The 27,260-nt window shown below is 41.5% G+C and overlaps 1 pseudogene; it reads left to right on the top strand.

Moving 5' to 3' along the window:
- Window positions 1-27,260, top strand: part of LOC132488171 (ferritin light chain-like) — a 58,956-nt pseudogene that overhangs the window by 632 nt on the left and 31,064 nt on the right.

Here is a 27,260-nt window from a genome sequence, read left to right as displayed (position 1 = left end):
TCGTTTAAATGAAATGTATACACCAGGTATCTGACCTGGACTCTTACTTCAGTGCCAATCTCCAGCTCATATCAATTCATTTCCCTAACAGAAAATAGGAGTCAACTTTGCAGATGGAAAGTAATTTCCCTGCAAGTATTAGCAGACAGGTTACTAGCACTACTGGACTGTTTTATTATTACTTTTGTTTCAGGCTAAGGTGTGGAACTCTACATTTGCCAGGTAGTCTGGTGAAAAAAGGTAGAGTTTAATTTTTTTAATTTTATTTTTTTATTGAAGTGTAGTGGATTTACAACGTTGTGTTAGTTTCAGGCACACAGTAAAGAAATATATATATTTCTTTTTCAGATTCTTTTCCTTTATAGGTTATTACAGAATATAGAATATAGTTCCCTGTGCTATACAGTAGGTCTTTGTTGGTTATCTATTTTATATAGTGTATTGTGTGTATGTTAATCCCAAATTCCTAATTTATCCCTACCTTCCCATTCCCCTTTGCTAACCATAAGTTTGTTTTCTATATCTGTGGGTCTATTTCTGTTTTGTATATAAGTTCATTTGTTCCGTTTTTTTTTTTTAGATTCCACATATAGGTGATATCCTATGGCATTCGTCTTTCTTTGTCTGATTTACTGCACTTAGTATGACAATCTCCAGGTCTGTCCATGTTGCTGCAAATGGCATTATTTCAAAAGGCAGAGTTTTTAACTCTGTATTAGTTTTAACATCAGAGGGCAAAACAAAGAACAAGTGTGTTGGCTGCATGCTGAGTACTTGGAAGAGCACCTCACAGGATCCTGGCTTTCCACCTCACTTCCCACACACAAACTTTCAGATCCTGAAACATCGCATGGGTTGAAGGGAATTACTCAGCAGCACCTGCCTGTAAACACTGGTTATCAGCTCATTTGCAACGTAAGCCAGTTGAGGGCAAGTTAACGTGTTTTACTCTTCTCTGGATTTAATAGAAGGTTGTTATGTTTTTTTTTTTTTTTTTTTAATTTTTGGCTGTGGTTGGGTCTTCGTTGCTGTGTGCGGGCTTTCTCTAGTTGCAGCGTGTGGGGGCTACTCTTCATTGTGGTGCACAGGCTTCTTATTGTGGTAGCTTCTCTTGTTGCAGAGCATGGGCTCTAGGCACGCAGGCTTCAGTAGTTGTGGCATGTGGGCTCAGTAGTTGTGGCTCGCGGGCTTTAGAGCGCAGGCTCAGTAGTTGTTGCGCACAGGCTTAGTTGCTCCACTGCATGTGGGATCTTCCTGGACCAGGGCTTGAACCCGTGTCCCCTGCATTGGCAGGCGAATTCTTAACCACTGTGCGTGCCACCAGGGAAGCCCTGAAGGTTGTTATGTTTTATGAGAACCCAATCATCTAAATATTTCACATACAGATGAGAAAACTAGACAACATAAAGATAACCAAGGGCTTCCCGGGTGGCGCAGTGGTTGAGAGTCCGCCTGCCAATGCAGGGGACACGGGTTTGTGCCCCGGTCCGGGAAGATCCCACATGCCGCAGAGCGGCTGGGCCTGTGAGCCATGGCTGCTGAGTCTGCGCATCCGGAGCCTGTGCTCCGCAACGGGAGAGGCCCCAGCAGTGAGAGGCCCGCGTATCGCAAAAAAAAAAAAAAAAAAAAAAAAGATAACCAAAAGAGTATGTCATTAATAGCCACTTAGGTGTATTTCATTAATAGCCACGTATATGTATGGGCTACTTGAAGTCATGTTTTACTATCTATGTATTTTCTAAAGGGTTAGAAAGTGTTCGGTGTAGGGCTGCCAGATAATATACAGAATATTCAGTTAGATCTGAATTAAAAATAAACAGTGAATAAACTTGTAGTGTAAGTATGTTCCAAACATTGCATAGGACATATTTTTATTCATTTTAAATCAACACTGGGTCCGTTACTCAGCCGGTTTATTTATTATTCAGATCATTTTTGCCTCTGCTTCCTTCTTTTTTGACCTTTTGGTGGCTTAATTTTAGGAACCTTATTAGAGGGTGCAGGGAGAAATACAATTCAAGCACATTGCGTGTCCTACTTACCATCAGCTGAGGCTCATGTTTTAGTAGGGGAAGAATTTGATACTTTGGATTGAAAATGGTGATTATCTGCATTCTCCCTATTACCATATAGACAGAATTAGCCACAGACTGATGTTTTCCAGAGTTTGGATTTTGCAGAGCAGTAAAATGTAAAAAGAAAAGGAAATTGTGAAATTGTGAGAAGATCAATATATGGTTTTGCCAAGTTTAAATTCGATCAAATAAGAATGTTAAAAATACCACAACTGCCATCTTCAATGATCATTAATTCATAAAAGAAAATAACATTTGAATATCCCCAAAGTAGGAAGGACACAGTCTTAGAAAAAAGAATAATACTTCTTAAATAAAGTTGGCAGCCTTCCAATGTACCACTCTCAGTTTTGTGGAAAACTGTCGAAGTGTGGTGCTGGCCCTGGGATCTAAGCACACCCAGCCAGGGTATGCCATAGCAGCATAAGCCCTGCAGCAATCCTGCACATCATACAGGTTTGTGCTGGTAAGAGATAATCACAGAGCAACTTCTAGTAAAGGGAAGAGAAGGTGAACACCGCCAGTTTGCATTTCGATGATCTTAAATTTAGCTAATTTAAGGATTTAATTTCCGAGAAGCATCTTATTTGTGTGGGAGTCTATTGTGACTTTTCTCAGACCAGGAAGCATTTCTTCAACTTAAAACTTATAGAAAACCTTTTCCTAAATTTCCTTTGGAGCACAGCACAATCTCTGTACTCTTCCCCCCCACCTCTCTCTCTAAAATGAATGCTTCAGGAACTGGAAAATATGACATTGAATTTCAACAGCCCCCTTCCTAAGAGAGTTCAGAGGTCTTTGAAACCATGGGTAATGAAGCCTCCTGGCTCCTGTGAGCTGGCAGAACGTGTGACCCCAGCTGAGAAGAGCTGGCCAAAAGACAGGTGTAGCTTGTAGCAGTGCTGGGAGACCGAGTCCCCAAGTTCAGAGTTTTTATCACCCTTCCCATTACACAAGGGAAAAAGATGGTGTGAAAGTGGAGAATTGCCTGAAATTGCTGAGTAATTAATAGAAACCACGATTAAAATCAATTGCCTAACCCAAGTCTTGTGGGTAGTTTCTTCTGTCCATCTCCTGCCTGAGAAACACACACAAAGACTTTTTACCACAGGAACTTTTCTTTAAATAGGACTAAAATTCAATTTCATAAGCCGCTGAGAGATTCAAAGTATTATTTACCAATGATCTTCAGATATTCTTTCCTTCCCCCATAGCTAGGAAGTTGGAAACTTTTAGGGGCTCTTAGAGGCAAAGAAGTAGTCACTGAACACACAACACACACACACACACACACACACACACACACACACACTGAAATATATGTTAGCATATGTTTAAAAACATGAAAAATACCCCTAACTTTAAAAAATTTTTGATATAATTTAATTTTTTTCTAGTCATAGGGGTATTTGGTGTCTTTTGATTCTATTCTATTCTATTCTATTTATACATTTATAAAATATATAAAAGTATATATTTTATTTTTGAAATAACTGTAATTGTTTATTACTTTAATAATAAGTAAAAAACAAAGATACAAAACACAAACTCTCCCATTAAAACTCACTTCAACATAAATTTTAAGGAGACCATTTAGCATCACCTCATAATCACACCCTATTGACCACAGTCCTCGCCCTGACCCACACGAGAAACTCAATACCCCTTCTGTGTTTGAGACATTTGTCTTTCTGAAAGAAGCAGTGCAACCAATTTTTTTTTAACCTCTCAGAATCTCAGCTCTTCTGTAATTACTGTAGCTCAGGTATCTTCCCCGCAGTCCTTTTCAATATCAGCTGTTTACATTCCCTTCTCTTTGCTGTTTGCCTTACTAATTCTGACACGATGTTTTTTTTCAGGCTCAACTGAACAGAAGAGAGAGATTTTGGCTTGGATTCCATAATGATGTTTCACAGAAAGTCAGCTCTGGTTCCAGGTACTTGATAAACATCTCACTAACTAATTTCTCGCTGTTTCTAAGCGATGAACATTTTGGTTAGCAAGTCCAGAGCCCTTCAGACATCGTTTGCATCCTACACAACAAGTGAGCTAATGAAACCCACGGAGCACGGCCTGGCCCTCTGCTTCTCTGTAATGGTGTAATGGTTTCTGTCATCCCAGCCAAGCTGCCGCGTCCAGGACTCTGCACATGGGGTGTTGCCTCAGGGCAGGTGGAGGGATGCAAATGAGTGTGGCCCTCAAATTGCAATTGAAGGGTAGCTGTTAGGTTATACTCTTCCCATATTTTTCTCTTCCTAACCACCAAGCTTGAGGATAATGTGCTATTTTTACTTATTTTCAGGGGAGAGAACATTAAACCTTAGGGTGATGGTGGCATATTGCTGAATTACGTCTTTTAGTCCAACTTGAATAAATCAGATTTTTGTTGCTGTTGTTGGAGAGAGGGGAGAAAAGAGAGCTTTCAATCCAAAGAACTTAGATGAAAAAGCTAGGTTTTCCTAATTCCTGGGTTGTAGACATAAAGAAAACATGATGAATAATATAATCAAACTGTAGGAAGTTGTGATCATTGACAAGGTGTTTCTGGCCAGACACCGAAAATCTGTGTACTCAGATTTTAATTACATTTGCCCCTACTGATTTAAAATATGCTTTCTGCAATCAGAATGCAACGACAAGATTTAGAGGGAAAAGAACAGGTTCAAAGGCTTTCCAAAAGCGTTCAAGGCTTCTTGGACAGCGATGCTTTCATTCAAGGATGTGGCGTGGCATCACAGAAATGAATCAGAGACTCGGCCCTCCATTTCCTTAGAAACAGAAACAATCTGCATTTTGCTTTTAATTTCAACTAAAGAAAACACCCTGGGCTTCCCTGCTGGCGCAGTTGTTAAGAATCCGCCTGCCAATGCAGGGGACACGGGTTCGAGCCCTGGTCCAGGAACAACTAAACCCGTGCGCCACAACTACTGAGACTGTGCTCTAGAGCCTGCAAGCCACAACTGCTGAGCCCACGTGCCACAACTACTGAAGCCCGCGCGCCTAGAGCCCGTGCTCTGCAACAAGAGAAGCCACCATAATGAGAAGCCCGCGCACCGCATCAAAGAGTAGACCCTGTTCGCTGCAACTAGAGAGAGCCTGCGCAGCGACAAATACCCAATGCAGCCAAAGATAAATAATCAATAGATAAATTTATTTTAAAAAATAAACCCAATTCACTTTGGACTTGTCTGGAGAAAAATCCTGAGCCTCTTCATCTCCCTTCCTCTACCCAAGTCAACTCTGGTATGACTGACTGCATTTTCAGTTTCTTTATTTTCAGATCTGGCTCTCACTGTGGTTGTAATGCTGTTAATAGTGGAAGTGATCATCAGGTTTATCACTTTAAGAGTCACCATTTTAAAACACCAAAATATATATATATTTTAGGTTAAACATTCCCTGTGCCTGTTTCTCAAATAAACTCCCCGAGGAAGCATGTTCCTGCATATTTAGAAGTGGTCTACAAGAAGGAGGGCAGAGAAGCTCACGCAGGTCCTTACAGAGACCACTCCTTTTCATTTTTCTCTGCTCAGGCTGGGAAGGACAGATGCAAACAACCCTATCTCACCACTCTTGGAAAGGGGGAGGGGTGTGGTGCTCATATTCCCTGGCTTTTACTTGGATCAAGTGTGGGTAAAAGAGAAGGGGAAACTAAACCTGTACGAAGCAGAAGAAGGGAAAGTAGCCCCCCCCACCACCACCAAATCACCTAGCAATCTGCCTTTCGCAGTAAACTGACTCACAGTAGGTAGGAGTACCTTTATGGGCTTGAAAGTATCCAGTTATCTCTACTCTCAAGCAGAACGCAATCTAAGATTGCTGAAGAAGGATGCTGACCATCGGTTCTTCTTTTTATTATTGTGGTAATTTGTAGGGGAAGAAAAAATTTCTTTTTCCTCTACCCATCTTGGATTCGTTGCTGGGGTCCTGCAAATTAGACTGATAAAAGGCAGATTAATGAGCGAAAAACAAGTTTATGAACTCAACACATAGAATACTCAGTGATGAGTAACTCAAAGGAATGCTTACAACTTGGGCTTCTATGGCATCTTAGCAAAGGACAATAAATTTATGGAGAAGTGACAATACAAAGGAGAAGGGTTTTAGGTTTCCAAGAGTGGTAAATATATGGGGAAAACCAATGGAAAATAAGGATTGTTTTAGCAAAGTTTATTACGTAGAGTCCTCTGGTGTAGTTTCTAGGCTGGTTAAGAGTCTAGAGTTGTCTCCGGTGGTTAAGAATTGGCCTGCCCTTCCTGGTAGTGAGGGGGAGGCCATAGAGTTTGTCTTGTGTCTGCTTTTTCTCAATTGTGTTTTCAGTTCAAAATAAGCCTTATGCCAGAGTGGCGTATTTTGGGGTGGCATACTCTGAATCCCATTCAAGTTTAATTTTTCCTTCCTAAAAATAAGACATATACTTGGTAGAAAATCTGGAATTTATATAGAAGTTACAAGAAGCATGCAAAAACATGACTAAATCTTATCTTATTAGTCACATGCAACCACAACTAGGAATGGTTCCAGTATTTTCTCCTATGCTCTTTTTTTCTTCACATAATTAAGATCATTCTTTACGCAGAATTTCACATACCATGTTTTTGTTCAATCAACCAAAAATATTTTCTCATGCTATTATTAATTCTTTAAATATTATTTTAATGGTAGTATCATTTTCCATATGACTATACCATAATTTATTAATAATTTTCCTAATATTAGACATCTAGGGTATACTTAAATACTTTGTGTATGTGAATAAATCTTAGCATTTCAAATTATCTCCTTAGGATAATCTACTAGAAGCAGAAAAATATGGGATCAAAGGATATCATCATTTTTCAGGTCTTTAGTACATATTACCAGGAAGGTTGTATCAATTTACATTAACACAGTACATGAAAGTCTTCCTGAAGCTCTGACTGCATTGATAGATGTCATTTAAAAATCTTTGCTATTCTGTCAGGTCCCTGGTACTTAACTTTGTCTTCACTGGTGAGGCTGAAAAATTGTTTAGTATATAAGAAGCTATTTGTATTTTCTCACCTATGAATGATCAGTTCATGACCTTTGTCCATTTCCTCATTGATTTATAGTAACACTTTATAAACTACAGTCATTCGCTTTCTTTGTGTCCCAGTTTTTGAAAAAAATACATCTTCTTGCCTGTTTGCTTTTGTCCTCTGATTTTGTTACAATTATTTTTGAGGTATAAAAATTTTATATTTCTCTATATTTCAAGTTATTGGCATTTTACCCTGATATTTCTTCCATTGCTTTAATGTATAGAAAATCTTTACCCATCTAGACTAGATAAATATGCAGAAATACATTCTTCTAGTTATTTAATCGATTTTTCAAAAATAGTATTTCTTGAATCTACCTAGAACTTAATTTGTTACATGGTATGAGAAAAAATATTTTTTTTCCTAATAAACTACCAGTTATCCTGGCACCACTTGTCAACTGTTTTCTGCACAGTTTTTATATGTATTCTGTATATACATATTCAAGACTATTCTTAAAAATGCAAGATTATGTTTCCGGGTTTTCTACTGATTTCTTTGCCTTTTCTTTAACCAGTAGTTTCTCCACCCCTAATTTTTGTTTTTAGACGTTCTTTTATCTCTTATATTGCATTCTTTCCACTTAAAAGGTGGCCAAGATTATGTACAAAGAAGATCGTTTAAAATTATTGGAGAAAGAGAATCTCTGCCTTTATAGTTTTGGGTCTTAGGTGAACAAGATACAGTTCACCTAAGGCTTCACCTAAGGTGAGTTTTTCTTGTATCTATGAAGGGTGGGGTTCCCACTATGACACAGAAAATCAGAAAAGGACTTTCTTAGTTTCTTGATAGTCATAGTAACAGTAATATAAAGAAGAAAAGTGACATATCTTTTTATTCACCTCAAGAAAAGAAAATTTCCAGTGAGAAGATTAAGATGTTTAATGTTGAAAGATCATCTCCCCTTCTAGGGCACCAGTAAAGATTTCAACCCATGTATCTGCAGAAAATTTCCAGAAACTGTCACAAAATGAAAAATGAGAGGAAGCCTCATGGTCCTGCTAGGGTTCTATAAGGTATGTGCCGAATAATTTTCTGTTTTTAAGGCTTGCTAACAGTGAGTATCTTAGGATGATGGAGTTATAGTTGACTTTTTTTCTTTTTTAATTTCATTACATTTGCATTTTCCCCCCAAATTGCATAGAAGTTGTTTTCTTCATAATGTTCTGTTAATTAACTTCTGAAAATACAGTACTGGAAGCCTTAGTCCCAAGAAGTGCAACGGTACCAAAAGTGGATTTTCTATTTCTTCACCTCTTTTCTTAATAGACACAGCAACACTAAAATTCATCTCATTAGAAGAGATTTTGAGAAAATGAGAAAGGACATTTCTAAACCAAGTGCTTTTCCTCTGAATAAGATTTAACCCAAAATGAGGTTGGGGACTGGAAGAAGGTATGAAAAACTACCTCTTAAAATTGCTGTTTCTAAAGCTAATAGGAATTCTTTTGCAATAGCTTTTTTTTTTTTCCCTTGACAACCAAGGATTGATACATCTTGCATGTTAAAAAGTAGAGGACTATGAGTAAGTAATCACTGGCTACAATTTTTTTTCCTTGTAAATTCCCTTTTTGTGCTACAATTGTTGCTCTTTTACTGTCTTAAATTTTTCCATTTTTCTTTAATGGTCTCTCCTTTCCTCTTTTCTTAGTTCTTAATTGTTCTGCTTTTCATCAGTAGATAATTCTCTCTGGTTGACGAACAGTGATGGGGGTCAGAGTCACCGACAATATACTATATCTGGTTTTGTCTGGCTGCAGAAAAGTTAAATGGTGCTTCAGCCTCAAATTAGTCACTTTAAGTACAAGCGACAGTCAGCCTCCATGGTTGCAATCATTTCGTTGTTGTAAGCACTTGAGAATACCTGGTGTAATTTTTTCACATCCCCCTGCCCCAAAGCAAGTTTATCTTTGCTCTTAAACCCTAAGCCACACTCTGTATTTCCTTTCCATGCCACATTGAAAAGAAATAAAAACCAAGTGCCGTACATATCACTTCAACACATAAACAATTAGGTAAAGAGTCCATTTCTCCCTTAAACCTTTCATGGAAAGGAAAAGGAAAACCTTGTTTTCCTATCTTAGAATAAGACTTAAAAGCCATCAAAGCACCCACAGAACAAGTAGCTCTTCATTTCAGGGGCAGGGGTAGTGTCAGGCATGTGTAGTCTTTGCTCTACCATGGATGTCCACGTAATTTCTTAGAATAAGGCTTGCAGTGGATAACCCAGTGAGATGCAGGAAGCTTCTTTCCACTCAGATCCTGTCAGGGCCAATATGCCTTTCAGGAGACTGTCTGTGAGATTCTGAAGATTGGAAGTGTAAAAAAGATTGAGCTGGACAGATCCTTGCCACCACTTTTTCTGCTAAATATAGATAAGTTGTCATCAGGTTGCACAAGCAATTTCCAGCTACAGCTCCTCAGGAAGAGAAGCAGGCACTGGGGCTCATGTCTCTGGTGGGTAAAATGCATAGAGAGGATCTGACCCAGACCTGGGGTTTGTGGGGAGCTAGGGAAGAGGGTAGAATGAAACGGGAGAAAGGAATCTACGTTTTGGTTAAATATATAATGACACACTGGGGGGTATATAGCAAATGATGGTATCAGCTTAAAATCTCATTAAGCATTGATAACTTGTTAGAAAAGAGATATAGAAGGGGCGCTCCCCCAGGAGTCTGTGTTCAAGTTCCTTCTCTACTACCGCTTTGGAAGCAATGTAGGAACAATGGGAAGAGACTATGAGACATGGTGTCAGATGGTCCTGAGTTTGAATCCTGGCTTCATCTGACCCTACGTTTGATGTGGAGTTAATTACTTAAGTTCTCTGAGGCTCAGAGTCCTAATATATAAAATATAGGTAAAATAATATCTCTCACAGTGTTCTTAGGATTAACATTAGGATTAATGTACATGGCCCTACTACGCGCTCAAATTCTGTTGGTGCCCATCTCCTTCTCCCCTTTGAGGCAAACCGTTTAAGCTTCCCTGGACTCTACTTGTTTTTCTCTTATCAAGTCCTTTGGGTTCTACCTCCAAAGTATATCCAGAATTTGTCCCCTTCTCTCCAATTCCATTGCTACCACGCCAGTACAAGCCACTGGATGTCTTGCCTAGGCCACTGCAACAGCTTTCTAACTACTTTCTCTCTGTTTCTAAACCCTGTACAATCCATCTCTACACAGCAGGCAGAGAAAACTTTTTAAAAATGCTTATTAAATCATGCCATTCTTCCACCTGAAACCCTCCAGTGGCTTCTTACTGAGACTAATATCCAAACCTCATCACACCCTTCGAGGCTCCTTGCCATCCGGCCCCTGCCTACCTCTTTACTCCTTGACTTCATCTGTATCACTTCCTTCTTCTAGTAATATTTTCCAGCTGTACTGGCCTAATTTAACTCCCTAGAACACATCAAGTTTATTTCTACCTCAGGGGCTTTGCATGTGCTTGGAAGAAGTTCCTTCTATGTTTTGTTGTGGTTGAAACCTTCTCAACAGTTAGGTTCAATGTTCCCTTGTAAAATTTGTCTTCCCTGACCTAGTCTCTATCACAGCCCTATACCATTTTTTTTTCATAGCACTTATTACTGCATGAAATTATTTTAAATTTTGCTTCTCTGATTCCCCCGCTGGGGATGTAAACTTCATCAAAGAAGGAGACTACACTTTTTACCTCTGAATAATCCCAGAACACTCGGGCAGCATGTGGTGAACAAATTCTGATTAAATACGTAAAATGGGGTAATGATAACTTCCTGAAAGTTTGTGACTGGATTTGGCAGTCTTTCTATGTCTTTCCATTGCTAAAGATTCTATGACGCCTTGAACAGCAAGACTGAATCCCAGAATAATTTAAAAGAAATGTAGTTAGGAAATTTTCAAATACTCATCATATACTAATTCATATTAGGTTTACCCAGTTGAAACACTGTCTATCGGCTTTAATGAAAAAAAAATAAGAAGGACTTATAAGTTGCATGTCAAGGGATCCTTTTAAACTACTTTTAAAAATTGTGTTCCTTTCAGTAGCATTAAGGTTTTCCCAACAATCTTATTTACAGTTGGCTTAGCACATCCTTAGTTCACAGATCTTGAAAAGGAATGTGATTCCACAGCATAACACATCTGCTAAAAGAAATGGCTCAGGTGAGCACAAACTGTGTGAATGGCATTTATTCAGCTCAGGGAGTCATTCATTCCACTTCTGGGGCTGGGCTGTGAGAGGGACACCGTACAGAATGGATCAATCTTAGGGAAGGAACCGGAAACCCTGTTAGGAGAAGAAAATGGGAAGGCCTAATTGAAGGCAGGCCTCGCTGATCCGAAGCCTGATAACTGTCAAATATCTGGAGGTTTCTCATGAAAAGATGCTGCCCCGCACATGCCCTGGGACAAATCTAGAGCTGGTGAGTAGAAGCTACTGGGAGGCAGATTTTGGTGCCATAAATGGAGGGAATTTCTAGCAGTCAGTCTGCCCTCATATATAAGCAAAGGTCTGCTTGGAAATACAATAAGCAGGTGCCATCACTGGATGTTTCAACTTCAGACAGGCAGACCACTAATCAGCAATGTCCCACAAGAATTCTTCCCATTTGGGGGCTTCCCCGGTGGCGCAGTGGTTGGGAGTCCGCCTGCCAATGCAGGGGATGCAGGTTCGTGCCCCGGTCCGGGAGGATCCCGCGTGCTGCGGGGCGGCTGGGCCGGTGGGCCATGGCCGCTGGGCCTGCGCGTCCGGAGCCTGTGTTCCGCGGCGCAAGAGGCCACAACAGTGAGAGGCCCGCGTACCACAAAAAAAAAAAAAAAAAAAAAAAAAGAATTCTTCCCATTATAGGTGGGCAAGTTCTCACGGAGCTCTTTTCACGAATTCCAGGCTGACTAGTGGGGTCTAATATTGTGTGATTTGCATCACACAGCGTTCTTTCTAGTATGTAATGTGCAGAATATGATGAGTCTCTTATTGCTAATGATTCAGGCCCAGGAGATTTTGAATTTCAAAAGTTAAGCTAGAATCTCATAGATCCATGGTTTTACTTTCTGACCTGGAAGGAAGTTACTGGCTATTTCCTACCCAAGAGATTTCTTATCTGGAAGGCTGAAGCAGGCTACTTCTTCTCTTGGTGAATAATAGTTTGTGTCCCAAAAATAACCCTGGGTTTAGGGATAGAAGATAAGGCTGGAGAGTTTAAGAGTTGAATTAGCTCGCCTTTTAATTTGTGGTCTAAGAACTCTTTGTTACCCTTTACCTCTCCCTTCTGGCAGGGTGGCTGGTAACTCCGGGCAGAAGCTGACCCCCTGCTCAGCGACATCCCCCAGCCTGACCCCTCTTTTCACCTTCTTTCTTTCCTTCCTTCGCCTTTCATTAGAATCCCTGTGAGCCTTTGCAAGCTTAGCATGAAAATGAGCCCATTTTATTTTTGGAACCCACAGAGGCAGCCCTGAGGGGAGTTATTGTGTTGCTTTTAGCAGCTAAACAAAAAGGTGTGAAATCATTTGCTGGCTGTTCTAGAATGAGAAAAAAATAAATAAATAAACTGGGCAGGAAGGTTCAGGACAGTGTGTGGTCACTTGGACAGAACCTCGTGACGCGGCTTCTCTGAGACTTATTAGTAATAAAAGTGGCTGTGGGAATGTCTGTACATTTCTCTCACCTTCCCGGGAAGTTATTAGAATAACACGGGAAGCCACTGGGATTTTTTTTTTCTTAAATGATTCACTTTGAAAAACTAGTTCCACGTTGCTTTGAAAATGACTTGGGGACGCGACTAGTTTGAGAAAATTCCTTAGAGCCCTTTGCAACGTTCCCTGTACAGGGAGGGTGAGGGAGGGAAGAGAGGACCATTTCACCAAGGGTTTTTTAAGAGCTGGGAACACCCAGCAAACGCCTCTGTGGACAAGTACGGGAGTCTTTACCACGGGCCTGTAACGATTTAATCACATTACAGTGGTAAGAGACAAAGACCGCCAGCAACAAAGACTTCTCGTGAAACTTGAGGTTTTTGCCTCATGCTGGTAACATTCACTGGGAACCATCTCCTGTTCTGGGGGGCTGTGGGCCTCTCTTTTTGGAAGAGCATTCTATTTTGAAATGTCTCTTCATTAGCAAAGGCAACTTCATTTTCAATTGGCATCTTGGATATGGGATTTTTTTCCCTTTACAATGATGTAATCTTTTCTAAACTACAAAATATCTAAAACATGCAAAAATGCAGAGACTTGGTAAATGCATATCCTATTCCCAAGATGTCACAATTGCTACTTGAGCTCTTCTTAAAAGAAAGAAAATGCTATGGTTGTGCTTTCCTATCCCCATGCTTCTTTCTTCCTCTTTCCCAAGAGGCAAACTCTGTTCAACTGGTGTGCGTCCTTCCACCCTTGGCCCCTTCTGCAGGTCTGACCAAATAGCCATTTGGTTTAAAGGACTTGGCCTTTGGAGTATTCAGGCAGCCAGGCTTCTGTGATGGATGGGCATCACCATGCAGTGGGCAGTCACTGGGCCTGTCTTACTAAATGGCAAGTCTTCTTTTCATCCAGCATTCAGGGCAGAATTACAGTAGAGTCAAACACTAGGATAAGACAAACCTTTAAAAAGTACTATTTAATTGATTAATCAATCCATAGAACAAATGATATTGACCGCCCACTTATTGCCAGGGACCATGCTATGGAAGCCACAGACAAATGGAAATTATAACCACTGTAATATCAAAGCTTCTCTTAGGAAAGGAACTGTCTTTGCTTAGGAAAATTCCATGATAAGCCATGACCATGATGAGGTGGGCAACAAGAACCAAGAGACAACTTCACTGAGCTGAGCGGGATTGTGGAGTGAAGGAGGAGAAAGGAGAAGGAGAGGGAGGAAAGAAATAACTAGGAATCTCAGGGCGAGAGAGAGAGGGAGAGATGAGAGATGTGAGTGGGAAAAAGGACAAAGGGGGAAGACAAAAGGACCTGTGGCAAAGTGGCTTAAGTGAAAATAAAAATAATGGTGTTTCAGGTGCTTCAACAACAAGGTCTCTAAAGATTAATTTGAGGTTGTGTGTGTTTCTGTGAAAGAAATCCATTGTTTGGTACCCATCCTCTTCTCTACACCCCAGTAAAATGTTAAGTGAAATAGATTTTTTAAATCAATTAAGGGATGAATTTTATATACATGTACACATATGTATATGTATATATATGTGCACGTGATATATATATGTGTGTGTATAGATACACGTACATGTACCTAGAAGACACTGGATAAACTGAAATGGATCAGTGAAAAGCAGAAATTCAGCACCAGAGGTGACCATGAAAACCGAGCCCTAGTGCCTCCCCCTTACGCTCTCAAACCTTAGAATTCTCAGAAATCCGGCAAAGTCTTGGCTTTCCACGCAGCCTAGGGAAAGTGCATTGAGAGATGTCTCAAAGAGCAGAGAGAGTTATTTGACATCAGAGCTGGGAGCAGAGCTTACTGTTTCAGTTTTATACTGTAGGTAAGAGGGGACATGATCTGAATATGGGGGTGCATTCTGAAGTCATGATTTATCAAACCTCTACCACGGTTGCCCAAATGCTCTTTTCCCTTGTTTCCAACTAGCAAACACCTACTCATCTTTTTGGATTGTACTTAAATCTCACTTTATCTGTGGAGTTTTCCCTGACCCCCAGGGAGGGTAATTTTCTTCTTCTGAACTTCTGTATCTCTCCATATATATCTTTCTCTAATACACCACGGATGACATGATACCACATGCGATTGAACCTGCACACAACAAAGTAGACCTCAGGGTACCACTTTTGAATCCCCACTGCCCAGCAAGACATACGGGTCCTTTACAGAATAAAACCTGGCATCCGGATGTGAGTAATAAAGGGAAACTTACAAGTGGACACACAGCTTCAGAAAGAGCAGAACTCCAAGCCCCTAAATGGCGGTACCACTCTCCTCCAATAATTTTGCTATTGGATGCCATCTGTCTTGCCCCTTGTTCCTATTTAGAAATAAGAACCCCTTGCTCCCCAGAAGTAAAAGCAATGTAATAGTCGTTTGTTTGTTTATTCCCTGAGCCAAGTCCCAGGGTGATGAGGCTGGATTGCACACGGGGCGTGGGCATCAGAAACTGGGAAGTCTCACCTTGCCCGGCCTGTCTGGCTCGTATGCTTGGGCAAGTCACATAGCTCCCGTGGGACTCCTCACCCAGTGGTAATGACCGGCTTCACAGGGTGGCTGCAAACCTTAATTAAGGATTGAGAAGGAGGCAGAAAATATAAAGTGCCTCATACACGCAAAGGATTTTCTTCCCATATTTATCTTTGGGCTCAGTAGCCTGTGGTAGGAAATGTTTATAAGCTGGAAGAAGAGTCTAGCAAAAACTATAATTACTATTCTCATGCTAAAATGGCTCACTTGTATTGATTGGGGCAAGGATCACATATTTATTTCTTTTATTCCAGTATATTCTGTGGCCCTTGCTGCTAACTTCATGGGAACAGCTTGCTACCTCTTGGCCTCAGTTTCCCTGACTCCAAGGACTTTCTCTATGATTCCTTTATGCTCAGATGTATTGTGATGCCTGAAACTTTTATCTCAGTCCCCAGACCCTCAGATCACACTCAGAAACAAGGTTCAGGGACTTCCCTGGTGGTCCAGTGGTTAGGAATCCGCCTTCTAACGCAGGGGAGCCAGGTTCAACCCCTGGTCGGGGAACTAAGATCCCACATGGCCCGAGACAATTAAGCCCACGCGCCACAACTAGAGAGAAACGCGAGCGCCGCAACGAAGATCCCACGTGCCACAACTAAGACCCAACTCAGCCAAAAATAAATTTTAAAAAAAAAGAAAAGAAAAGAAACAAGGTTCACAGATGGTACACAAAAGTTTGTGAGTGAACCCGTAGGGGTTGGTCCCTGAGCCTGCCTTGCACAAGTGACCCCCCTGAGTCTGCCTGGCTTCGTAGACACCCATCTCTCTTCTGAGCACTTGGAGACCTCGGCAGATTCACTGTTTCCATCACTGCCAGAGCCTGCAGCCTCATTGCCAATTGTTTTGCTGAACGATTGAGCAAAAGAACAACTGATCCCGAGGTAACAGTGAGAAGGGAGGAGAGAGACAGAAAAACAAACCAAAACAGCGGGTTGGGTTACTACTTTGAAAAACCTTCTTATTCCTTACTGCATTTTGTTTGCTTGTTTGTTTTGTAATCACAGAGGCCATTGCTGTACTAGGGATATTTAAAGACCAAAACTGTTCAGAAGGAGAAAAGGATTCTAAAGCTTTATACCCCAAACAAACTTCGCATGCAGTGTTTGTTGTCAAGAGAGGAATACAGGCCAGAAGATGGCTATTATCTCCATAGCGCCTCCTCTGTACCCTCATCCTGCCTCGCTGTCTTCAGAATCCCTGGCATCGTACCCCAGGAGGCAGCTGGGTCAGCCACAGGGATCAGATGAGGAGGTGGAAGAGTGGGACAGCTATTGCAGGTGCCCAGCCAGGTGTGGCGGTAGCTGCGGAAATGCGTGGAACCACCAAGGCTTATGTAAGAAGGAGGCCAAAGGGGAAGATGTAAGGTAGATTCTGATTGGCTAACTCAACATGAGGCCGACTGAGAGAGGAGGGGAAGAGCGGAAGAGAAGATACTTTTGATAGCATGACAGTGTCTCATTTGTATGCAAGTGAATATGAAGGTGTCTTCCAAATACAGTCCTGAAGAAGGTGGGGATAAATGGGAAGTTTGATATGCAGTAAACCACACGCCGCCTTAAATATATACACACAAATTAAAGAAGGTTGCTATCAGTAGAATATACTATATATCCTAATTACATCAATATTGGATGCATTGTTAATACAATTTCTCAAATGTATTTAAAAATGACTTGAAGAAAATGAAAAAAAAAGAATGAAATAATGCCATTTGCAGCAACATGGATGGACCTAGAGATTATCATACTGAGTAAGTCAGACTGAGAAAGACAAATATCATATGCTATCGCTTATATGTAGAATCTAAAAAAATGGTACAAAGGAAATATTCACAGAACAGAAATAGAGTCACAGATGTATAAAACAAACTTATGGTCACCAGGGGGGAAAGGGGGGAGGGAGGGATAAATTGGGAGATTGGGATTGACATATATACTATACTAATATAAAATAGGTAACTAATAAGGACCTATTGTGTAGCACAGGGAACTCTACTCAATACTCTGTAATGGCCTATATGGGAAAAGAAGCTAAAAAAAGAGTGCAGCATATATGTATAACTATTCACTTTGCTGTACACCTGAAACTAACATAACATTGTAAATCAACTACACTGAAATAAAAATTTAAAAAAAGAATATGCAAAAATAATTTTTGGAACTTTAACCTTGAGTGCCCATAGATCATTTTCTTAGGAAAATGTGACTATTGGAAATGTTAGATCTTTTTCAAGCCAAAGCATTATAACTGGTCTCCCATGCACCTAGAGTAAAATTTTCTACTTGAAGCAGTGTTATAGAAAAATACCACATGCTATAGATTAAACACAGAAACCAGCTAATCACAACACATGAAGGGAAATTTAGCGTGTTCTGAGAAGTGCAAATATGTTGAAACATGTCTACCGTGAAATACAGTCTTAACAATCCTCTGAAAAATAGCCCTTCTGCAAGGAGCACTTATACTTCACTGAGGGATCTCAGTTTCAAATAAGGTTCATTTTATGCACTTGGGTGATGGAAACAAAAGATACTTTGGAAACATCCTTTTAGTTCTGAGCACCGCCTCTCTTTTCTGGGAGGAGGGGAGCTTTCAGTGATTCCATGTATTTCTTACATTCAATAAATTGAGGATGGAAAGCAGTGCCAGGTAATTCCAACACTTAAACTGCTACTTAAGCATCAAGCTGTTAAAGGAGTTCAAATGAATTGTTAGCTACAAAAGGGAGGTTTCTCAACCTACATCCCACTCCAAGGTCAAAACTCATCACAGGTGCACTTGGCCAGGAGGCACTCGTAATCTCAGAAGCAGATATGGCTGCCAAGTTCAAGTTGCCATGACTCTGAACATAGTATAACATTCCGCTCCAAGCCAGAGTCCATAACTCTTGCGGCTGTTCAGATGAGGGCCCTTCTTGGTACCGCTTAGGCTCACACCCACTGGCTACAGTAATGCAGCAGGTGAAGGACTTAAGTGTCACTCAGCTGGTTTCCAGTTGCTTCCAGGAAAAAAAAAACCATGGCGTATAAGATTCTTGCATCTGACACCTGGCAAATTTCCCCTGTGTTCACAGGCCACAGACAGGATATCTGACCACTGCTGTCGTGGCCTGAAGTGCTGTCTCCCACACTTTGAGGGGCCCTGCGACACCCAGAAAGCTGGGGATGTTAGCATTTTGGAGACAAGGTATAGAAAAAGACTCTACATGTATCTGAAAACTCTGCCAAGCACCTTATCCCTGACATGCCACTTGTGAGCTCTTCCAGCTTCAGAACATTCTGTCTCAGGAGTTGTCAGCTCGACCTCATACTCTGGTTTTATGGTGTTGATTCACATCTACCAGAAAGGAGGCCAAAAGGAAGGACTCACCTCCATCGCTATCTTCTGCAAATGAGCCCCCGCTTTGTCCCTGGGCCGTTTCTCCATGTACTGTTCTTGGGCTGTCTGTCTAACTTGGACTGGGAATCTGTGGCCCTGAGGTTCCATGAATATTCAAATAATAAACAATAGTGCTATCATTACCAGTAGGTTCCTCAAAAAGCAAGAGAATAGCAAACTCACCTCAACTTGGCCTTTGTTTCTCTGGCAAATGAAAGGTCAAAATGCTATTTTGTCATTTTTGCATAGTCATTTACGTTGATATTTTCCCCTTGTGGGATCCAATCTTCAACGTGAAAATAAATCTAGAAACTTTCTGTTCACACGCTTTTAGGTGTGTGCCCCGAATGACACACTTGGGAGGTAAGCACGAGTCATGGTAACTGGCCACATCCTTTATCTGTTGGGACCTGAGAGTTAGCAGAACTTTATCTTTATGATGAAGTGGCCTTTAGAAGTGGGTATCGCCGAGTTCAGAATGCGAGCATCGTTACTGAGAAAAAGCACTTTCCTTTTAAACAGAGAAACCAACAGCCATGCACTACAAGGCCTGAAAAAAAAAGCTGAGCTACCACAAAACAAACAAATATTCAGCTCGGTTTCAGGAAGTTTAGAGAGGATCAAACAAGCCTTTCTCTATTGAAGTTGTTTGAGAACATTGGTGCTCACTTCAGCCTCAGTTCCTATTTATGCTGCTGGCTTTTATATACCGACCTCAGGAGGGCATTCCAACTTCAGGTTACTCACAAAGTATCTTCAGAAAAGAAGGTCTGAGCATCCCAACCCCAGTGTGAGGGAGGGGAAGCACATAGATTTGAATTTGTTTACTGCTCTGTCCTTGAGGCGAAGACATCTCAAAAACTGGAGAGAGAAATTCCACAGAGAGAGAGGGGGTGAGAAAGCTTTCCCATGGTGTGAACATGCCTGTGAGGAGAATGACTCTTCTTGTGAGACAAAACCAGGAGATGAGAGAGGCTATCTGTGGAACCCTTGTGAAGGTTTCCACGCAGAAGGAGCCTGCAATTTTCTGATGGTCCCTGGGGAGGAGGATTTGGTAGACAGTTGAATTTTCAAGCAAACTGTCTTCCAAAATAAAAGAGGAACGATGCCAACCCCTTGCAAACAATATTCTTGTTTCATCAACCTATTACTTTTTAGTTCTTAGGGTCATTCATGCTCAGAACAATGTTTTGGGTGGTGTTGTTAATCCCCATTTGATGAATTAGAAAATTGAGGCTCAGAGATTAAGTCCAAAATTACACAACACATACGTAGAAAACCTAAGATTCACACCTGGGTCTTTCTGCCTCTAATGCCTGAGGTCTTTCTAACATGCCACATCAGCACCTTACTACATCCTTCCTAACGAAGCATATTATTACCAGTGGGAAGAGAGAGAAACTTTTGGATTGACTGGGGAGTGGGCACGACGTGGAGGGAAATGTTGGCACTTCAGTCATTGTTACTATGTCTGCATCTTTTCGTGGAAATATACAGAGATTTCTTCTTAAAAGCTGCATGTTGGAACTTGGTGGTAAAACTTAAGTACCATCCTGTATATGGTGCAAATTCACATCAGAGAAGCAAGAGATGAGAAAGCTGCTGTCTCCAGTAGGGTCAAGTCTGAAGGACGCACACACCTAAAATCACATAAATACCCACGCTGCTTGCCTCTGGAGAAGGTCTCAGTAAGGTTTACCCATATGTCAGCAAGAATGAGTCCTCCAAAGACATACAGATGGCCAACAGGCACGTGAAAAGATGCTGAAGATCGCTAATTATTAGAGAAATGCAAATCAAAATTACAATGAAGTATTACCTCACACTGGTCAGACCATCATTAAAAAATCTACAAATAACAAATGCTGGAGAGGGTGTGGAGAAGAGGGAACCCTCCTTCCTTGTTGGTGGGAATGTAAATTGGTGCAGCCACTATGGAAAACAGTATGGATGTTCTTCAAAAAACTAAAAATAGAGTTGTCCTATGATCCAGCAATCTCACTCCTGGGCATATATCCAGACAAAACTACAATTTGAGGAGATACATGCACCCCTATGTTTATAGAAGCGCTATTCACAATAGCCAAGACATGGAAACAACCTAAATGTTCATGGACAGATGAATACATAAAGAAGATATAGTACATATACACAATGGAATATTACTCAGCCACAAAAAAGAATGAAATAATGCCATTTGCAGCAACATGGATGGACCTAGAGATTATACTAAATGAAGTTAAGTCAGACAAAGACAAATACCATATGATGTCACTTACATGTGGAATCTAAAATATGACACAAATGAGCTTATCTATGAAACAGAAACAGACTCACAGACATAGAGAACAGACTTGTGGTTGCCAAAGGGGAGGTGGGGTGGGGTAGGGTGTATTGGGAGTTTGGGATTAGCAGATGCAAACTATTATATAGACAATGGATAAAGAAAAAGGTCCTACTGTATAGCGCAGGGAACTATATTCAATATCACATGATAAACCATAATGGGAAAGAATATGAAAAAAGAACGTATATATGTACAACTGAATCACTTTGCTGTAGAGCAGAAATTAACATAACATTGTAAATCAACTATACTTCAATAAAATAAAGTAAAAAATAAAGAACGAGTCTTCCACAAGCAGAGTGTTTTTCTTTAGGTATCTCCCACCATATACACGCCTTGCTATACAATTAGGTGACTTACTCTGGAACTGAGAAAAAGCTTCCTACCTATGCTGAACAACTTCCCTTTTATTCATTATGAAAGAATATATTTTGGTAATACAAACTATGCATCTCTTCTACAGTACAAAATTGATGTGTATTCCCTATGTGGCCTCCATTCTCCCATGACATCAATACCCTTAAGTACACAAGAAGGCTTCCACTCCAGGAGGTACCCTCCTCCAACCCTAATCTTTTTTAAAGTTGGTACAACATGTCTATAAAGTCGACTATCCCTTCCAGAATTTCCAACAGCCATTTTAGTCACCTAAATCTGAGAGAGATAAATTTACAATCCACTTTAGGTTTATGTGGGGAACCATAAGTATCAGGCTTGAGCCCTGAGGGCTAGAATTTCATGGGCCATTAAGTGTGTCACCAGGTGGAGAGCTGTCAAGAGCTGGAAGTGAGTTACATGGAGATAAGCACAGTCAGGCCTGCTTAAGAAAGTGTAGCCCCGATCAGAGACAGGTACCCTTTCCCCCCTGGCTCCACGGTTCCACTCACTGGTTCATCCCTCCCTCCTCGGAACTCAGTTCTCGTTCGGTGTTTAGGATTTGTCCCCTGTGCCAGACAGCAGGCTGCCTTTCTCTTACCTAGATTGAAAAGTCTAGGTGCCATATGGAAAGAACAGGAGATTGGCGGTGAGGCACAGCTGGATTTAAGTCCTTGTTCTGTCATTGGTGGCCATGAAATAATGCGCAAGTTACTTAACCTGTCTTAGCTCTAGTTTTCCCAACTGTAAAATTATTAAAGATAATTAATAGTCTAAGAAAGGTATAGCTAGGACCAACAGGGAGAGGTTGTAGGGAGATGGATTTCCTGCTCAGCAAACAAAAGAACCTTCTAAAAACGAGGTTGGCTCAAAAATAGAATGGGCTGCTGTGAAAAGACATAAAGAAGTAAATACCAGCTACTGCAGGTTTTGTGCCTAACCTGGATGCTGGGTGGAGGACTCTGGGCACAGGTCGGAGTTGAGAGTGGCTACTGCAATTCTCCCTGCTGCTCTTGAAATTCGACGATTCTATGATTTACACATGTGTCCTTCCAGAAAAGCCAAGATAAATCCTCTCAAAATCCACAGTGGAGAATAAAAGTAAAATGACATGATTTTTTTCTCCTTTTCATTTTCCTTCTAGAAAACTAATTCCTCCCATGTTTTTTTCCCCTCCACTCAGTTGGTAGAGAAACACATTGCTACTGAGTGCACAGAACACATTGAACCATTTTGAAACACAGCATTTAACACAAAGCACGTGGCCATATGTTTTAATTACTTCCCAGTACACAAACAGTTCCATTTTTAGAAAAGTCAAAAGTCTGTACACTGCCTCTTGCTCTCCTTCTCTCCACCGTGTCTCTGCTGGACTAGCCCAGCAGTGTTCTCCCATCCTGCCCTCGTGCTGTTGGAGCCCATGGCACCTGCCAATAAAAGTGATGACAGACTTGGACGCTCATGCAGGTTTCCAACAACAGAGTTCACTCCATAATCACCTGGGTTCAGCCAGTGAACCCAATCTGAGTGATACTGGATTTTTTATGAGATGTTACACCATGGGCTTTCATTGCCACAGGTGATGAACCACTTTGAAAATGAATCTTTTAGCTTGCTAGGAGAAATGACCTGTGAGTCTGCAGACAAATCCCACCCAATTGGGCAGAGCCCAACCCTTGGTCTAGTGCTTGAGTTTGCTTGGAAAATTGGCTGTCATGTATGAGTCATAGATACAAGGTCATCCTCTGGGAGAGTGTGAACCTGTGCTTGTGTGTGTATTTGAACATGCCCAGGACAGGAAGTGAATCATAAGTGTACTTTACAAATAGTGGCCAAAGGGAATGTCAAGAGAAGTCTTAAACTGAAGGAGGGCCACAGAAGGTGAAGGGTGTCATGCAATAGGGAATGAGGGGAGGGCTAATAAGACTAGGGCTGCCAGCCTAACCCTCATCACAAAATGATGGTTACACATTGATTACACATTGATCAGCCAGGCACTGGGGAAGCAGGTGCTTGTACCCACATGACCTTATTTATTCAGCTAATTACCGTCATCCCCATTTCACAGATGAAGCTCAGAAAGGTTACACAGTCTGCCCACAGCCACGTTACTCCGGGTGGTGGGAGAGATGGAAGTTTGCCCTACGATGATGCCTCTGGGGCCTCAGGACACTGTCCAGCTTTTGGTGCAGAGTCTGACTGTATCTGCTTCTTGGGCCCTGCCTTAGCCACCCTGTCTCATGTTTGTCTCTGATATTATATTTCTTGCTATTTGTGGTCAGATTCCTCCCTCTCCAAGTCGTTTCTCTTATTTGCCTAATGTTATAATTTATGCTTCAGATACCCAAGGGCATCTTCTCACGTTCAAACTTTCAAAGCTACAAAGCACTTTAGGGACAATTAAAATCCCATCAAGAGCATCGATTCTGCCAGGAGATCCCGACCTGTGCAGCTGACACTGAAGATGCAGAAGAGGCTTCTCAGATTTCCCTGGTGGCACAGTGGTTAAGAATACATCTGCCAATGCAGGGGACATGGGTTTGAGCCCTGGTCCAGGAAGATCCCACATGCCACGGAGCAACAAGGCCCATGTGCCACAAGTACTGAGCCTGCGCTCTAGAGCCCATGAGCCACAAAAACTGAGCCCGTGTGCCACAACTACTGAAGCCCACGAGCCTAGAGCCCGTACTCTGCAATGAGAGAAGCCACCGCAATGAGAAGCCCGCGCACCGCAAGGAAGAGTAGCCCCCGCTCGCCACAACCAGAGAAAGCCCACGCAGCAACGAAAACCCAATGCAGCCAAAAATAAATAAATAAATAAATAAATTTTAAAAAGAAAAAAAAAGAAAAAGAAGTGGCTTCTCTTCCTTTGCCATGAACGCTGCCTCTTTGGATAGCTGGGATTTAGAATATCTATTATCTTAATCAAAGAAGCTATGGAATAAAGACTCATTGACCAAAGTTTCTCATAGGCTAAGGATGGAGGAATCTTATTTCTTCCCTTTGTAAATCAAGATTCAAATCTTTTCATTTGGAAATATGGATAATGTGACAGTTAAGATTTATACCCTAAAGTTCTTGATGGTACCATTAATGTTCGGTTTTCAAGGTAGAGTTTTGTAAGAGGAAAATTTATTTTTAAACTTGACACAATTTGAATTTAACAGACATATTTTCTCCACATTTTATGTTCCACATTTACTCCACTGAAACTATATGGCTGGAATAAAGCATCAAAAACAAACAAGCAGACAAGTAAGCAAACAAGCAAAAACCTACTCCATCTCCCCCTTGACAGGCAACCAGAACCTAAGCTCTTTGAGGTTAGAAATGTTGTATACTTTGTTGCACTAGGCTGAAAATGGCCCTCCCTCCCCAAAAGATGTCCATATCCTAGTCCCCGGAAACTGTGACTGTGTTATTTCAGATGGCAATTGGGACTTTGCAGATGTGATTAAGTTAAGAATCTTGAGATGGGGAAATTATTCTGGATTATCCTGGTGGGCTCAGTGTAATCACAAGGGTCCTTCTAAGAGGTAGGCAAGAGGGTCAGAGACACAGAAGGTGAAGTGACCATGGAAGCAGAGCGACAGAGAGAAAGACACCAGAAGATGTTATGTTGCTGGTCTTGAAGATGGAGAAAGGGGGCATTCGGCCAGGAATAAAGGTGGCTCTAAAGCTGGAAAAGTCAGGAAGTAGACTTCCCCTAGAGCCTCAAGAAGGAACTAGCCCTATCGACACCCTGACTTTAGCCCAGTGAAATTGATATCAGACTTCTGAACTCCAGAACTTTAAGAGAACGAATGTATGTTGTTTTAAGTCCCATGCTTGTGGTAATTTGCTATAGAAGCAATAGGAAACTAATGAACTCGTTTATCATTTATTGCCTCATATCTAGCATAGTGCTTGGCACATATATGGACTCATAAATTAATATTTACTGAATAAATTGAAAATGTACATGAAGGAAATCATGAGAATGGAATGTACCCAACTCAGGCAACATTTTTTTGGTTTAAAAAATTCCCTATTTCTGGGCCTCCCTGGTGGCGCAGTGGTTGAGAGTCCGCCTGCTGATGCAGGGGATACGGGTTCGTGCCCCGGTCTGGGAGGATCCCATATGCCGCGGAGCGGCTGGGCCCGTGAGCCATGGCCGCTGAGCCTGCGCGTCCGGAGCCTGTGCTCCGCAACGGGAGAGGCCACAACAGTGAGAGGCCCGCATACCGCAAAAAGAAAAAAAAAAAAAAAATTCCCTATTTCTAAGGATGAGAACAACAGTTCTTTAAAGCTCACTTGGGTGGACGGTTACTCAGTTATCCATGACAAGACCCCAGAGTTTATGCAGCTTTGCATTAGCTCTTCAGGGCTAGCAAGCTCTTTCCTGGGAGCAGGTGCAGGAGGTCATGGAGCATGATAAACAGCCTTTAGAGGCTGATTGCTTTAAGAATAACTATTTTGTGGGCTTCTCTGGTGGCACAGTGGTTAAGAATCCACCTGCCGATGCGGGGGATGCAGGTTCGTGCCCCGGTCTGGGAGGATCCCACATGCCGCGGAGCGGCTGGGCCCGTGAGCCATGGCTGCTGAGCCTGCGCATCCGGAGCCTGTGCTCCGCAACGGGAGAGGCCACAGCAGTGAGAGGCCTGCGTACTGCAAAAAAAAAAAAAAAAAAAAAAAGAATAACTATTTTGTGTTTCCAAGGACTCAAAGCCCCAGGAAGACAGGGAGGAAGAAGAGGCAGTGCCCATACTGTACAATGCCAAATACCAGCACCTTGAAGAAAGTCTAGTATATAGTAGGCACTGAAGAAGAAAATGGTAGAGGGGACTTCCCTGGCGATCCAGTGGTTGAGACTTCGCCTTCCAATGCAGGGGGTGTGGGTTCGATCCTTGTTCTGGGAGTTAAGATCCCACATGCCTCGTGGCCAAAAAACCAAAACATAAAACAGAAGCAATATTGTAACAAATTCAATAAAGACTTTAAAAATGGTCCACATCAAAAAAAAAAAAAACTTAAAAAAAGAGAAGAAAATGGTAGAATGAATGACATTAGAGCCAGTGTATGATCGTGACCTTGCACCCCTGCCCCGATCCCCTTCCCAAAGCCTTCTACAGGAGATGTCAATCTCCCCCCACCTCTGCCTGTTCTGCCTCCTTGGATGTCATTTCCATCAATTTTACTCATATAAACTAAAGAAGAGCGAAGGAGAGCACCCTCTAACCACAGACACACACACACACACACACACACACACACACACACACACACACACACACACACACACACACACACACCCAACAAGCCACAGGTATTTTGGCCACAGGGGCTGCAGACCACAGTAATATACCCCACCTTTTCTGAGACCCTCTCGCTTGTTCAATTTCTGCAAGTCTTATAATTTAAAGAAAAATAAACTAAGCCATTCTGGCTGACTGAAGAATAGTTCTCCTAAGGAACTTAACACCTAACAATCATATTAGCGACTTACAGTACTTCTCATTCAGGATTCTTTTAGATTTATCATAGAGGTAAAATCAATACCTTCTACCAAACTGGAGAGATTTAGATGATTCATTTTTGAAATATAGGAATGGAAAAAAAATTAATGATAACGACTAAAAATAACTCTAGTTCTCCCAATTTAAGATGTGGCTGTCTCTTAAGGTCATAATTTAGAAAGAAAGAGGCCTTGGGGGTCATCTAGTCCTGCTTCTTTACTTCACAGATAAGGAAAACTGAGGCCGAGGGGGCATTTCCCAGATCACACTGGCTAGGAAATAACATTTCTCGGCAATGGGGTCCAGGCCTTCTGAGTCCTGAATCCAATATGCATATCCACCT

Source organism: Mesoplodon densirostris, chromosome 4 (assembly GCF_025265405.1).
Source record: "Mesoplodon densirostris isolate mMesDen1 chromosome 4, mMesDen1 primary haplotype, whole genome shotgun sequence".
NCBI lineage: Eukaryota > Metazoa > Chordata > Mammalia > Artiodactyla > Ziphiidae > Mesoplodon > Mesoplodon densirostris.
Note: the sequence above shows the minus strand (reverse complement) of the source record. Positions and strands in the feature narration are given on the sequence as shown.